The sequence below is a fragment of the Loxodonta africana genome, chromosome 12 (genome assembly GCF_030014295.1).
Source record: "Loxodonta africana isolate mLoxAfr1 chromosome 12, mLoxAfr1.hap2, whole genome shotgun sequence".
In the NCBI taxonomy this organism is placed as follows: Eukaryota; Metazoa; Chordata; class Mammalia; order Proboscidea; family Elephantidae; genus Loxodonta; species Loxodonta africana.
The window spans coordinates 60,604,188-60,619,850 of NC_087353.1; positions in this window are offsets into that span (position 1 = coordinate 60,604,188).

A 15,663-nucleotide genomic window follows, 5' to 3' on the forward strand; every position below is an offset into this window, starting at 1 on the left:
AGCTCTGACTCATCGCAACCGCATATATCACAGGAGGAAAAGTTGCCTGGTCCTGTGCCATCTTCAAGATTATTAGTACGCTCGCATCCATCGTTGGGGCAACTGTGTATTTTGAGTGCCTTCCAACCTAGGGGGCTTATCTCCAGCACTATATTAGACAATATTCTGCCGTGATCCATAGAATTTTCATTGGCTAATTTGCAGAAGTAGGTTTCCAGGCCTTTCTTCCTAGTCCATATTAGTCTGGAAGCTCGCTGAAACCTGTCCACCATGGGTGACCTTGCTAGTCTTTGAAATAGTGGTAGCATAGCTTCCAGTATCACAGCAACATGCAGGCCACCACAGTGCAATACACTGGCACACAAGAGATGGATATCCCACATAAACAAACCCACATAGCATTAATTAAAATCCGTCGTTAGCTTGTGTGTTGTCTGTTTTCTCCAGGAGAACATGAACTTCATGAGAGACAGGGTTTTGAGTATCTTGTTTACCTAACTTAGTACTGAAAATACATAATTTCTGAAGGAAGGGAAAAGAGGAAGAAAGAAAGGAGTGAGGGAGGGAGGGAGAGAGGGAAAGAGGGAGGGAGGAAGAAAGGAAAAAATTTGAGGTCATAATAGCTCTATTATCCAATCAGTTTCCATTTTGAATACTTTCACCTTATCAGCATGTCAAGGAGATCTTCCTTCCAGAGCAGACATGGAGACTGTTTTTGGGGAGCATCCACCCATTAATCAGATCTCATAGTCCAAATCTAGAGCACAGTGAAGAAGAAAGAGCCTTTTTTCATGTCAATTGACCAAACCAGAGCCAAAGGCTTTTGGGGAGGCACTTAAAGAATTTTCAGTTTGCAATTGTGCAGAAACTGTTGTTCAGGTAATTTAACATTGATTTTAGTTTAAAAGGCAATTAAGACAAAATGGGCAGCCACTAGCCACTTAGGTTAAATAAGCTTAGATTTAAATTGCTCCCCATTACCACCATTGTTTTCTGTATTTGAGCTTTTCTATGCTAATTTAGGATGAAATGGTGTGGTGGCAGAGTGGAACACGTGGCCTGAGAGGGAACCCCGCCAAGGAGATGGGTACTGAGAGGAAATAGTAGGCCCAAAGCTGTTCACTGGATAAGTGGTTCACTTTAATACAGCTACTGGGAATAGGGTTCAGTACAACATTCCTGAAATCTGGTGCTAGTATCTCAAAACTTAAAAATGATGCCCACTTTTTGACTCTGCAGTTTTACTTCTAGGTATTTTGCCTAAGGGGATTAACAGAGACAAGGTCATGACCTTATGGACAGGATGTTCACTTTGGCGTTATTTAAACATACAATAAAAAGAAATTGTACATCACTTCAGTGAAAAAAAAAAAGAAATTTTTTCTTTTTTTTCAGTGGAATACCAAAATTGATGTTCTAATTTTTCTTTTTGTTATGTCAGAAAATGTTCATGATATATCCCCAAGTGCAAGGAGGTGTCGTTTCACTGTTTGCCATGGAGTCAATTATGACTCATTAAAAAAAAAAAAAAAGCATTGCTGTCGAGTAGATTCCGACTCATAACAACCCTATAGGACAGAGTAGAACTACCCCACAGAGTTCCAAGGAGTGCCCAGTGGATTTGAACTGCCACCGTTTTTGTTAGCAGCTGTAGCTCTTAACCACTACGTCACCAGAGTTTCCTTCCAACTCATAGAGACCCTTTATGACAGAGTAGAACTGCCCCATAGGATTTTCTAGGCTGTAATCTTTATGTGGAGCCCTGTTGGCACAGTGGTTAAGATTGGCTGCTAACCAAAAGGTTAGCAGTTTGAATCTACCGGCTGCTCCTTGGAAACCCTGTGGGGCAGTAAGTACTCTGTCCTGTAGGGTCACTGTGAGTTGGAATCGACTCTGCCGCAATAGGTTTGGCAAGATTTTTTTAATCTTAATGCTAGCAGATCACCAGACGTTTTCTCCCTCGGAGGCACTGGTGGGCTCAAATCACCAACCTTTTGGTTAGCAGCCAAGTTCTTAACCATTGCTCCACCAGGACTCCTTGCAAAAGGATTGTAAGGCAGTTTGCCTAGTCCAAGTGTCAATTGTGTGCTTATGAAAAATAGCTGAAGTGGAAGACAGATTCACAAAATGTTAAAGGTGGTTATCTTTGAGCAGTAAAATAGTGAATAACTTTTTTCCTGTGCTTTTCCAACTGTTCTAAACTTTGCAAATTAAACGTATATGGGTCTTAGGATTAGAAAATCGTAGAAAGCAGTATTATCAGGAAAACACTTCTCTAGATGGTGTGCTTGACCCACATCATCGCAAAGAACAGGTTAAGTGTGCATGTGAGTTCTGGGCAGGAGAGACTGCAGGTTTAATTGCAATAATTTGTTTTATTTTCTTGAAGAAAGTCGGCCAAGCTTCATCTAGGAAGGCTGTTCACCTGGATCTAGTTACAGGTCGTAAGGTAGTGCACACATCTAACGTATGCCCAGGTGATTCATGCATTTGTCTGTTAGGAAATAAGGTAATTTACCAGCAACCAAAAAAAAAAAAAAAAATTTTTTTTTTTTTTTTTAATGTATAGCTAATGAGATCCATTTAGGAACATAACCGCAAGTTCACCATAAACTGTATGCTTTCCCGTCTAAGTACACTTCAGTAAGCTCGCTTTTGTTGATGCTGCCAGATTATGAGATGATAGAATGAAGGAAATCGTTGGGTCCTCCTGTTCTAATCCTGCAGGGCACCAATGTGGGTTGCTATGTAACCTTTTTTTTCCAGATGGAGCCTGATTTGTACTATTCTAAGTGGAAATAGTTTTAAACTGGTAAAGATGCTGTAATACAGTATTGTGAGGCGTATCTCAGTAGGCCATTACCATAGCTTCTAGAAGAAAGGATAATGTGTAGCAAATTTTACTTCAAGGATCAGATTAGTTTTTATAAAAATCTTTAGTGCATTGAGGCTTAGCATTCCTTTTTTTTTTTTTTCTATGAAGAAGCAGTTAGATGCTGGAGTTTTCCAGAAATGTTAGGTGCATATAGGCTAAACCTTGATGTGTTTTGACGGTCTTATCAGCCAACATTCAAAAAAAAAAAAGGCAGTTCCTGGGTCAGAAAAATGATATTGGCACATGAGCCCTCATCACCGTTGACATGCCTGGTGGTGTCGCCATTTCCTTATATTTACATCTGCTTGGAAAATTAAGAAATGCAGGAAATAACAAAGGAGAAAGCAACAGCCCTTCCAGATAATGGAATATTATTCAGCAATAAAAAAGAAATGAGCTATGTAGCCACAAAAAGACCTGTAAGAAACTTGAATGCACACTGCTAAGTGAAAGAGGCCAGTCTGGAAAAGCCAATCTGTAGGATTACAAGTAAAGGACTTTCTGGAAATGGCAACACTGTGGAGGCAGTAAACAGATCAGTGATTGCCAGGGTTCCTGGGGGGAGTGGGAGAGGGAGGGTTAGGTGGAGCACAGGGCGTTTTAGGGCAGGGAAAGCACAGTGCAAGATACTGTGACGGTGGACACATGGCATTAGGCCTTCGTATGTAGCTGTACAACACGGTGAACCCTGATGTGAACTATGGAGTTTAGTTAACAACAATATATAAGTATTGCTTCATCAGTTATAATGTACCACAAGAACAGGAGAAAAAGTGTGTGTGTGGAAGAAGGGATATGTAGGAATTCTATACTTTCTCCACAATTTTTCTGAAAACCAAAGACTGCTCTTTAAAAATAAAGACTATTAAACAACACTAACCACAGCTGAAAACAGCTACTCATATTTTTACCACCAAGAATTACTCATTTTGGGTGATTTCTTCCAGATTTGTGTGTGTATATGTTTGTATATACATACATATACAAATACCTTTTAATATAATATATATATTATGTACACTTTATACTTAACACAAGTTACATATGTTTTATGTATTTGCACACATGTAAGACAAATTACATATATGCATATGTGTGTATGGCAACCCTGGTGGCGTAGTGGTTAAGTGCCACAGCTGCTAACCAAAAGGTGGGCTCCTATGTATAAATGTATGTAAGTGTATATAAGTATGTATATCTCTCTGTATATATGCGTACACACTTATGTATCTGTGTATATATGTGTATATGCATATATACATAGAGATGTACATACTTATATATACTTACATATACTTATATATAGGAGCCCTGGTGGCACAATGGTTAAGCACTCAGCTGCTAACCAAAAGGTTGGCAGTTCGAACCTGCCCAGTGGTTCTGTGGGAGAGAAGACCTGGTGATCTGCTCCTGTAGAAATTACAGCCTAGGAAACCCTATGGGGCAATTCTGCACTGTCACATGGGGTCACTGAAAGCTTAAATCAACTCGATGGCACCTAACAACACACACACACACACACGTATATGTGTGTGTGTATATATATATATATTTATATATATCACCTTTAAAAAAAAAAGTATAAAACCAATATATACATGTTCTTTAGAAAGGAGAAAAATCGAGCTATTTGTTTCTCTATCCTCAGAACCAGCTACTCCTCCTTCCCGTAGAGGTCACCTCTATATAGATTTGGGGTACATTCTTCTAGACCAGGCAGGGGTCTGCAAACTTTTTCTTTAAGGACCAGAGAGTCAGTATTTGAGGCTTTGGGGGGCATGTGTTGTCTGTCACAGCCCCTAACCTCTGCCGTTGTCATGTAAGTAAATGAATGGGACTGGTTGTGCTCTGGTAAAATTTCACTCATGGACACTGACATTTAAATTTCATATAATATTCACATGTCACAAAATATTATTCCTCTTTAGGGTTTTTTTCAACCATTTAAAAATATAAATGCCATTCTTAGCTTGTGGGCTGTTACGGCTCTAGAGCTATGGTTGACCAGCCCTTGTTTTATACAGTCTTCTATGTATTCACAAAGATTTATATATCTACAGAATATCTATGGTGTTATTTTAGGTGTACACTTTCTTTCATAAATTTTATCCTGGCATATAAATGATTTAAAACTGGCATGTTTATTTCAGCAATTTGTTTTTGCAGAGAAATAAATGTATGTATATTTGCATTTGTACTGTATAAGAAACCCTGGTGGTGCAGCAGTTAAGCACTCAGCTGCTGATGGAAAGTTTGATGTTTTGAGACTACCCAGCAGCTCCGCAGGAGAAAGACCTGATGATCTGCTTCTGTAAAGGTGACAGCCTAGAAAACTCTATGGGGCAGCTGTTCTCTGTCACATGGGGCCACCATAAGTCAGAATCAACTCACAGGCACTCAGCACCAATGACAACAATGCAGTGTGTATAGATACCCCTATCTCTGTGTATCCGTATCCACATGAAGGTAGCTGTAGATGTAGTCACATATTGCTTTAGTCAATTCCTTTTCAGTGCTATGTAGTATTCCATCATATGATACACTATATGTATTTTTATGTGTTTGCCTTTTTTTCTGTTATAAGCAGTGATGCAATTAACGTCTGAGGACATGTCTTGAGCATATGTTTGTTCAGGCTAGACATTGGAAGTAGAATTACTTGCTTATAGAGAGTGCAGGTTTTCCATTTTAACCGATACTGGCAAATCAGATTCCAAAGAAACTACGCCAGTTGACACTCCCTTGGCACTGTGGAGATGCCTCTCTCCTTTCTTGGTTTGTGTGATTTCATCCACTGCTGTTGCCCTAATGGCCTGGGAGCAAGTATCAGCCTTATCTCTGTGCCAGCCTCTCTATTGCCCCAGATGCTAGTCAGGACCTTTTTTCCCTTTGGGATGAGTGTAGGCACTGTTTTAACTCTTTGCTCTGCCACTTACACAGGAGAATAGCAATTTATATCAATAACCAGGTTTGGCAACATCTGCCAAGGTTGTCACACTCTGTGATTAAATGGCCATAGGTATCAAGAACACGGGGACAATGGGGCTGTAATTAGGGCCCGTTGTCTCTCCACCTCCCACCCCCACCATCCTCAACATCAGATAACCTTGCTTTGGTGAATGGGTGTTTTTGATCAAATTATTCCATTGAGAAAGCCCGTTTTGGCTGTGATAATATAATGCTTCATATATGTGTGGTTATATGAAGCAAAAACTGGTTAAGCAAAAACCTGAAATATCCTATTTTTGTTGGATACCATTAAAAATATATATATATCCAGAGGATAATATTTGCTTAACGTTAAAAGTTAACTTTTAAAGTAACCAGGAAATGTCCATCCCTGTGAAATAGCCCTGGTGGTGCAGTGGTTAAGAGTTTGGCTGCTAACCAAAAGATCTGCAGTTAGAATCCACCAGCGGCTCCTTGAAAACGCTGTGGGGCAGTTCTATTCTGTCCTATAGGGCGACTATGAGTCAGAATCGACTGGACAGCAATGGGTTTTTTTGTTTTGTTTTGTTTTAATGTTGTCTAAGCATCCTTTAAATGCCACCCCTCTCCCCTAAGCATGGGAGACAGAGAAGACACATATAGACTTTTCTCAACTCCACAAGGAGAAAATAAAGCACTATGTTAGTCCCTGAATTACGATGATGAGGCTCTCTTCCAACAACTCCGGTGTAAGTCGGTTCTGAAGTACTGAAGTAAGTCGAATGCCTCTTTTTTCCCCCATTATTATTGCCTTTTATTATCAGTATCTTTATAAATCCGATGTTTGAATATCTGCGAGTGAATATCTAAAAATGATAACATCAGCAAATTACACACTGCAACATTGTATATAGTACATAGTATTAACAATAAGATGTCCAAAAAACCAGGCAGACCGCCATCAGGTGTGGTTCATTGTAACTCACACATGTTGTAAGTCAGAAACTACCCCTGTTAAAGACACTCTTGATGCACAAAGCAGGAAGAAAAACTTCCTCATTTTACGGCTGGTATGACAAAGACGGACGATGGTTATATAAGAAGTTGCCATGTTCTAAAAAGCCCTGAATATATTGCCTCGAGATGTGGCGCTGTAATAAATGTGAAAATAAATATCTGAAAGATTTATTAGCATTTTAAAATTTGCTTACCAATATATAAAATCCTAATCAGTTGAGCGCAAGGCCTTTAACTAAAGTACAGTGTCCAGGAAGATGACATAGGAAGCCAATGAATATTTCTCTATTAATCGAAGAGTGGAGGGATAAATGTATACATATATTTGTACATGCATGTTTTTTTTTCCTTCTCCATTTAAATCCCTCCCTTTCAACAAAGAAGTGCTTGAAGCAGCAAGGCCATCCTAGTGAGTAGTAGTTTGCAGTTCTGAATACGAAGAAAAGAAAGAAAAAAACAAAGTCTTCTTCATCTAAAAAACCTCATTTCGCCAGCTATTCAGTGGTTTGGTGAGTCCTGAAAGCAGCGTTTAGCCGGGGAGTGCCTAGGAACTTGTGCAGTTTATTCCTATTAATAAAAATAGATCTATGAGGACATTTTGGGGGGAAAATTGGAATTTTCCTTTGATGCCACTATTATTCAATGGAAATATATTTTAAAAGGCCATCTCTACAGTTCATCTGGACACTCTAGATGTTTTCCTTCTGAAAGCCAGCTCAAACTCCAGGACATTCTCATTTTAGTACATAAAATATAAGAAGATCAAATGCTTTTATTATCAAATAAAGTAAAACTGCTTCTTGGTAGAGACACTGGAGAAAGCTCAGCACCAGTGTTGCTGGGTGGAAAGGTTGGTTTAGTATTTATGTATAAAGTAGCATATTGCAAGTCTTAAATACTGTCCCATGGACATCTTGAATAATGCAGGAGTCGTGTAATTGGAAGCGCTCACTTCCCGTCTTTAGACATTTCATTGCTCCGGAGTTAAAATCGGTTGTCAAGTGTGGGCTCAGAGGACTGTGCAAGGTGCCCTATTCCGTCATTTGGTACATATTTAATGCTTGAAAGAACAAGGGAAGGGACACATGTAGGAGAGGGAGGGAGAGAGGGAGAGACGCTGCCGCCAGCCAGCACCGTGCTTTGCAACTGCTCCCCAGGAAGCGTGGGGGCGGGACCCACGCAGCTTCAGCATCCACCGCCTTCCCCAGGCTGCAAGACTTTGCAAAACATTGGGCATCCAATTTGGCGAGCGTTTTGGCGCGGAGGCCAAGGCGCGCGGGGAAGCTGGGCTGGGCGCTGCAGCGTCCCCTGCCCCTGGGCGGCCTCCTTTTGTGTGCCGCTAGGTGTTGATTGCCTCCTGCGCTCAGGCTGCTCGCTCGCTCCCTCGCTCTGGGCGAGTTCTGCACCTGCTGGCGGTGGTGTCAGGCTGCCAGGCTGAGCGCGCACGACAGATGACTGGAGTCATTTACATTGCTAGCACGTGGGTGCCGTTTGCTGTTTGCTCGGACTTCTCCGGTGCTCTCCCGGTGAGGAAACAGGAGGCCCTTTGCAGCCGACAATGAAATCTTGGCAGCTAATTGCAGTCGTGGGAGATGCCCTTCAGGTAAGGCGAGAGAAGAAGGCTTTAAAACACTGTCAGGGAAGGAGAGACAGAAAGAGGGAGAGAGAGAGAGCAGCCTCTGCAGAGCCTGCCTGAGCCCACTGCCTTCGCGGGAGGGGGGTGAAGAGGGACGGGGACAGGGGGCGGGCGACAGGGGGGAGGAGTGTGCAAATTGACATTTTTGGCTGCCTGTGACAGAGGATCCTCCGCCAGCCGCTGTCCAACGTGAACGCGGAGAGGGCGGCGGCGAGTGCGCCTCCAGGCTGCTGAGTAGAATAGGGACTTGGCGGTGGATGGAATCCGGGAAAACCAAAGCCGCGATGGAAGCACACGGATGCTTTTGCAGCTTGTGAACGGTGCTCGGTATGTAAACTCAGCCCCGGGGCTCTTGCAGGCTGTGCTGGGGGCTCGCCCCGGGCGCTCGGAGGGGCGCTGTGTGCCTGGAGGGGGCGAGAGGCGTTTAGAGGGGTCGGGGTGCCCGGAGACGAATCGGTTTTCTTTACCGACTGGAAGTTAGTGGGGAACTTCAATGCCAATGCTCATTGGCTCCGTTTAACTTTATTCCCAGAGATGAATAAGCGTTTATACGGAGGCATGTAAAAGTCCCAATAGGCTAGAGATGGTTTTGCAAGAAATGTGCAGTTCTTTAAATGAGGGGTTTGGGACGTGACTGGCCAGATGGCACGTGCATGTGGAAAGTTGGCAGGCTCACGTTCCCGTGGCATATGTATCCTAGTATGTGAATATGTATTGTGTGTTGCTGTAAACATATCTCTGAGCTAGTTGTGCGGGTGTACTCCTTCTCTCCTCTGTTTATCCTGGTACCCATGGAAGAGGGATTAAATTGGTAATATTGAATAGATTTTGACTCGTAAAATACCATCTGTACCATTTTATTAAATGGAATAAGGATTCAAAGGTCGCCCTTCCTGGGAGATCAAAACAGGGAAATGTGCTTCGCCTTCTAAAGAGATGGGACTCACTGTCAAGCCTTTAAAAAATGTACAAAATATCGAACGCCATAGTTATCAGCCCAGAAGGACCACCTAGGAGATTCAATCTCAGCCTCTCTAGCCATTATTTTCAGGTTGCAATGAAATGGATGGTTTTACTTCATTCTTTTGACAAATGAGCTGTGCTTTCCCGCTTCTCACTTAAGGCTGAAAGGATCTGTGAATCCAAAAGTTTTGTTGTCGTTATCATCTCAGTAAAATTTCTGAGCATCTTCAGATATCTCATAAGTTACGCATTGTGTGGTGGTTTTAATTTTGGTCTCGCAGAAAAGAATGTCGTTTATAATGGAAAAAAAATAATGGAAGCAACCAAAAATTATTGTATAATCAATCCTCTCTTCATCTGAATAGCTGGGTAGTCAATTATTTGGTTTAAAATTATCGTATTTCTCGGCTGTGTTCCCTATTGCTGATCAAAATGTATATTCAGAAATCCAAAGGGCATGAGTGAAAATATGTTTTTGGAAGGGTGGAACTTACCTTTGTGGTTGGCTAAGATTAAGTTGGAAGAGGGTGGCTTTTCAAGTAAGTAAACTATAGCCATTCACCAACCAAGTTTAATACTCTTGTTCATAGAGAGTAAGGGTAGCATTTAGGACTTTCCTATAAGATGCAGGGTTTTCCAGCTCTCATCTGCCCACATATGCTGATGCCTCGTCTATATTAGGATACTCAAAGATTATGAAGAGAAGATTGCTTCTCTGAAGAATTGGTGGGAGCATTGGGGAAGGGGGATGTTTCTACCACCCCTTTCCCTATCTTTCCTTCTCTCTCCCTTTCCTCCTCTCCCTTTTCTCCCTCTTTCTCTTCTTTTTGTTTTCTTTTTCCTTCCCTTTCTCCCTTCCACCCTCTTTCTCTTCCTCTGTTATTCTTCTCTCTCTCTTTTTTTTTAATCCATCTGTATTTCTTTCCCCCTGTCCTTTTAAAACTTGGAACACAGAAAGATTTTCAGATATCTTCTGCTACATTTTATTTTAGCAAATGGTTTGCACCCTGAAGGATAATCAGAGCCTGATTTTTTTTTTTTCTATTTTTGGAAGTCTCTGCTCACTAGAAGAATTATGTCGTATCAGGCAATCCCACTGTTCACTAGTCTTAGGAAAAAGTGAATATTCAAACTTTTCATGTCATTTTGTTTTAACCAAACATAGACTCTTGGAAAAAATGCCTTTACTACTGAAAAGAGCTGGATGTTTTCATTACTATAACCAATTAATGGATTTTTACAAAAGTGCTCTTTGCTTTTTATGATTTTATTGAGGTGACATATTTTTACGTTTTTCTGTTGTAACCTTGGTTCTCAAACTTCTATTTTCCCTTTACCTGTCTTAATTTTAGAATATGGATTTATTTGAATTATGTTTACTTAGACTTAGACTTGGTAGAAGTAACCATCAGAATTGACTTATAGGCTGGCTTGTTAAGTATCACAAAAATAGTTTCTTTTTCTATTTGATTGTATATCTCTTTGCTTTTAAAAATGACTAGCTAATAATTTTCCAATTTTTTCCCCCCTCTCCTCAACTGTAACACAGAAGTTGAAATGGATCTCAGGTAAAGGGCTTTTTGTAGTAATTGCCTTCCTCTAAATTATAGTTGTGAGATTTTGAGACAATATTATCATATATTAAGAATACTATGTGGCAGTCAGAGTACATATTCCTTACTGCTTTTGATTTGATTATAGAGGAACTGTGGTTAGAAGGGTTGATATGGAGCTAAATAAACATTACGGTATCCAATGAAGATAATTTTGGTCTTGTTTTATATGTACATTTATAGTTTCTTATATTAGATTTTGAACAAAGTTGCAGTACCCAAGAAGGAGAACATGTAAACTGGTATATTCATTGCCATAAAATAGGAAAGGAATCTATGAAATATTAACAACACTTTATTATTAATAATAAAACTTTTATTTATGATTAAATTTTTAGCTTTATAAAAAAACTTCACACGCATTCGTCTGAAAGTTATCGCAGAGGAGGAGAGAGGAGTATGTTCTTTGAAAGCAATATTAACAGAATTAAGATAAAAGTCCTCTCGGTGAGAGCTTAATCTCCAGCTTCTGTTGCTTTTTAGACAAACGTAAAAATAAACAGGGAGAAAAAGCATGGACTCTAAGAGTTTTCTGCACCTTAGACTTGATTTCGTTAAGATCTGAGAACTGAAGAGTGCCATTTTTCCATGAATTTATGGGTGTACACCTTTGTCCTGCTGCTTTTTCCCCCCTTCATCTTCACTCAGACTTCAGCATTAGAGTGTATTATGAGCAAGAGAAAAGAAGAGCAATAAGGACATGCGTAATTGTGTATTTATGCAATTTAATTTGTTTGAATGAAATCATATGTAACAAGACAACTAGTCCTAAAGATTTAGTATTCCTACTGATCCCCTCCTCCACCGCCTTCCGGAACTGCACAAAAAGAAATAGATACATCTTTAAAAGCCAATGTTTAACACACAGTGCTTGCCTTTGGAAACCATTGTATACTAAATTATTTAATAACTATAATATCCCAAACAGTTTCCAGGGTTTTTGTTTTTTTTTTTTTTATTAACATAAATAAAGTTTATATGAAACTTGTAGGTTTTTTTGTTGTTGTTGCCCAAAAGGCTGAAATAGCTTATGTCAGCTATAGCAACTCGTTTTTGATCCAGCAAAACTAGGTTATGAATTCAAGCAATTAAAAAGGACAAAAAGCCTCATTTCACTGCCTAGATTAATATGCTTCCAATTTTTCCTGCTCCATAAAAATTTCAAAGTGTTCTTTCTGGTTAGGTGCTTGTATAACCTATATGGTAGGAAAATTCTCCCATTTCACATTTACTTATGATGTCTGAATACTTTGATGTAGCAAATGTAAATAGCATCACTTGGATGTTCTTAATACAATTTTGTATTCATAAGACCTCACAGGTATATTTCTGCTGGGTTTAAAGGAAAAGGAAGGAGGTCGGTGGGTTAGTTCCCTAAAATCAATCAATCGTGAGTAATCTTTCAGCTAGTTCCAATGTCAGAAAATCTATGGAGGACTTTTCGAGAAATAATATAATTATAGCAGAAATAGTATACCCAGCTTCCAAAAATGAGTGTTTTTCTTTTTTTTTCCCCTTATGCAGTGGTGGTCATATTTATTACTTTTTCTCTACTTGTATAAAAGTGAAGTCTGGAATTGGGGATGGATGTTTATCTAATTAGCCAAAGTGGACTTTCTTCTCAATGGCCCTTTTTACTTACGTAGTAATTAGTGTTGAACACTTGCCCCACCTAAGTTACCTGCAGTTTTTGGTGATTGGTTGAATGGTTTCACCTGCATTGAACATACCTTGATCACACACATACATATACAATCAAGAAGCCTGTCCCTCAGGATCCCTTAGTAGGTCTGCACACTTGGAATCAAACTCAAAAAAAACAACAACAACCAAGCAAGAAAACGTGCTCCTTATGCCTGATTTTGCTTTGGAAAGAGGACCCCTCAAGGACTGTGTTATTAAGAGATCCTCTGCCAGCTTGTGTTTTCTCTTCGTGATAATTCTGCATCTGCAAAGCTGTCTTCAAGCCATTTTATAATTGGGCTAAGGGATTAGAACCCAGATTTTTCATACAAAGATATCACTGAACTGTACTAATCTGACTTTAGTAAGATACATAGATACTCAGAAGATGCCCTAGGCCATTGAGTTTCAACTGGGGGCTATTTGATACCCCCCACAGGGGACATTTGGCAATATCTGGTGCCATTTTTGGTTGTCACAACCTGGGGGGGCGGTGTTACTGGCATCTAGCTGGTAGAGATCAGTGATGCTACTGAACATCCTACAGTGCTCGGGAACCAATCCCCGTCCCTGGCCCCCACTCAATAAAGAATCATCTGGCCCAAGATACCAATAGTGCCAATATTGAGAAATCTTGCCTAGGCAATATCAGTGATGCTATGACTAGTATATACATGTCTGATTTTTTAAGAGAGTGAATTTCTGTCATTAAACTTTTAAAATCTGGATTGGATGCTGTGAATAGGATCATGAAGCAAAATCAGAGGGCCTACATTTTCTCACAATCTGACTTTAAAATTGTTACAGCTGCTTTCTTTGAATGCCTTTCTTTATAAATATGACACAGATAGTTGTGATTTAAGTGCCTATTTGTCCCTGATTTACTCAGTGTTACCTCTGACAAAGTGCTGGGAAATGAAATTTCTTCCTACAGCAGTGACGTCCCTAGAAGAGCAGTGTAACTTCACTCAGAGGATTATGAAACAGCCGTTCAAAGAAGTTTACCAGCTGGCCCTCCTTCCCCCTCAGTACTCAAATGGCTTTATTTTTTCCTTATCTTTAAATTTTTGACACATAGGTTTGTCTGCTTGTTTGTGTTTAAAATCACGTAGTCTTTTTTTCTTATGTAGCAAACACTATCACAAGTGCTTTAAAACATTAACACATTTAATGCTTGAGACTACCCTAGGAGGGTTTTACAAATGAAAGAACTGAAGCCCAGGGAAGTTAAGTAACTTACCCAAAGTCACACAGCTTCCAAGTGGCCAAGCTGGGATTTGAACCCAAGGCATCTGCTTCCATAGCCTGTGCTCCTAACTATTTAGCTATGCTGTTTAACAGTTTGAGTTTGTAAAGTGCCTGAGCTTAATGGTTTGTTCAGTTTTGAAACAAAAGACATTTTCAATTTCATTTTGGTGTGATTGTTTAAGAAAATTAACTTTGCAGTTTTTGAAAGAGCATGAATGATGATGTCCACACATTTATTTCCTACTGTTTAAACACTCTTGGGTATGTACTTTGCCAAGGTCAGAGGACTTGTGAATTTTCCCTGCTACAACCACCTCCAACAGCAAAAGGCACCAGAGGAAGACAACAGGGTTCAGGGCATATTTTACATGATGAGGAATCTCTGTTTCATTCTCTACTTAGTTGTCGGGTTGGAAATACAGAAATTACTCAACTGAATCTGCTAAGGGTTCTTCCAAAAGCTTAACTCTTTAGTTTTCTGTCCTTCCTAAAAATTTCTAGAAGCCCATTATGCTCCACGGCAGGTGAGTTATGGTGGATGAGGATACGTTGATTCTCAACTTGATCTTGCTCGTGCCAACCTATTTATCTTCCTTCATTAAGACATGGTGATGGCTATGCCTATCTCATTCTCTGTTGAGTTTCCAGCATGTATGTGTATAGAAAATGTAATGAAGAGAGAATCCATTTGAGTAGATTTTTAAATAAAAGTGCCAATTGTGACACTTTATTCAGCTTTAGAAGAAAAAAGACCTTGAAAGTGTACAATGAACCGCCTCAACATGGAGTGTTCAGAAGACCAGTGTAGGAATAGGGAAGCTCCATAAGTATCAGTTGAATCAATGAATAAATGAATGGAAGCATTTGTATTTTCTTAAAAAATTCCTCATCAAGGGTATGTATGGGTTTTAACTGTAAAAGGAAACAACTCACATATTGAATACAAAATACTGGAGGAAGAGGAGCTGATGGCAGCGGAAAGCACTGATCGGACTGATATTGGTAGCATAACCGCTGTCTCTGCAGCCTTCCAACGCAAACTTGGACATTGCTAAGTGTCGCTGCTTACGGTGTCTGCTGACTTATTGATTTCGACTCATAGTAACCCATGTGACAGAGTAGGACTGCCCCATAGGGTTTCCTAGGCTGTGATCTTTATGGAAGCAGATCTCCAGGTCTTTCTCCCATGAGGCCACTGGCTGGTTTGGAAACACCAACCTTTTGGTTAGCAGCCAGCACTTAACCATTGCACCACCAGGGCTCCTTCCCCCCTCCACCACCAAAAATTGAAGATACTTAATCACAACTACAACTAACCACAAGAATGGAATTGCATTTTACCTGGAGCACGACACAAGTTTTTTCACCTGAGAAGGCAAGAGCTACCCCTCTTGAGCAGCTTGGGTCTGACCCTTAAGCAATGCCAAAGCAATAAAAAGGGACTCTTGAGCCACCCTCCCCCCCCCCCCGGGAGCAGACCAGGAACTGAGCTGGAAGCAGAAACCATTACCATTCTTTCTGCAAATTTCAAGCCCAGTGAATTCACATTGGAGCAAAGAAAGCAAAGAGAGAATCCCATTTCAGAACTGTCAAAAGACTGTGGTTGGGTCCATTATCGTTCAATTTCCCTTTTTAATACAGTTCATTGAATTGGCTTTTGTGGACTACCTTGTCCATCTAAGTGTTGGTTCAGGAAATGG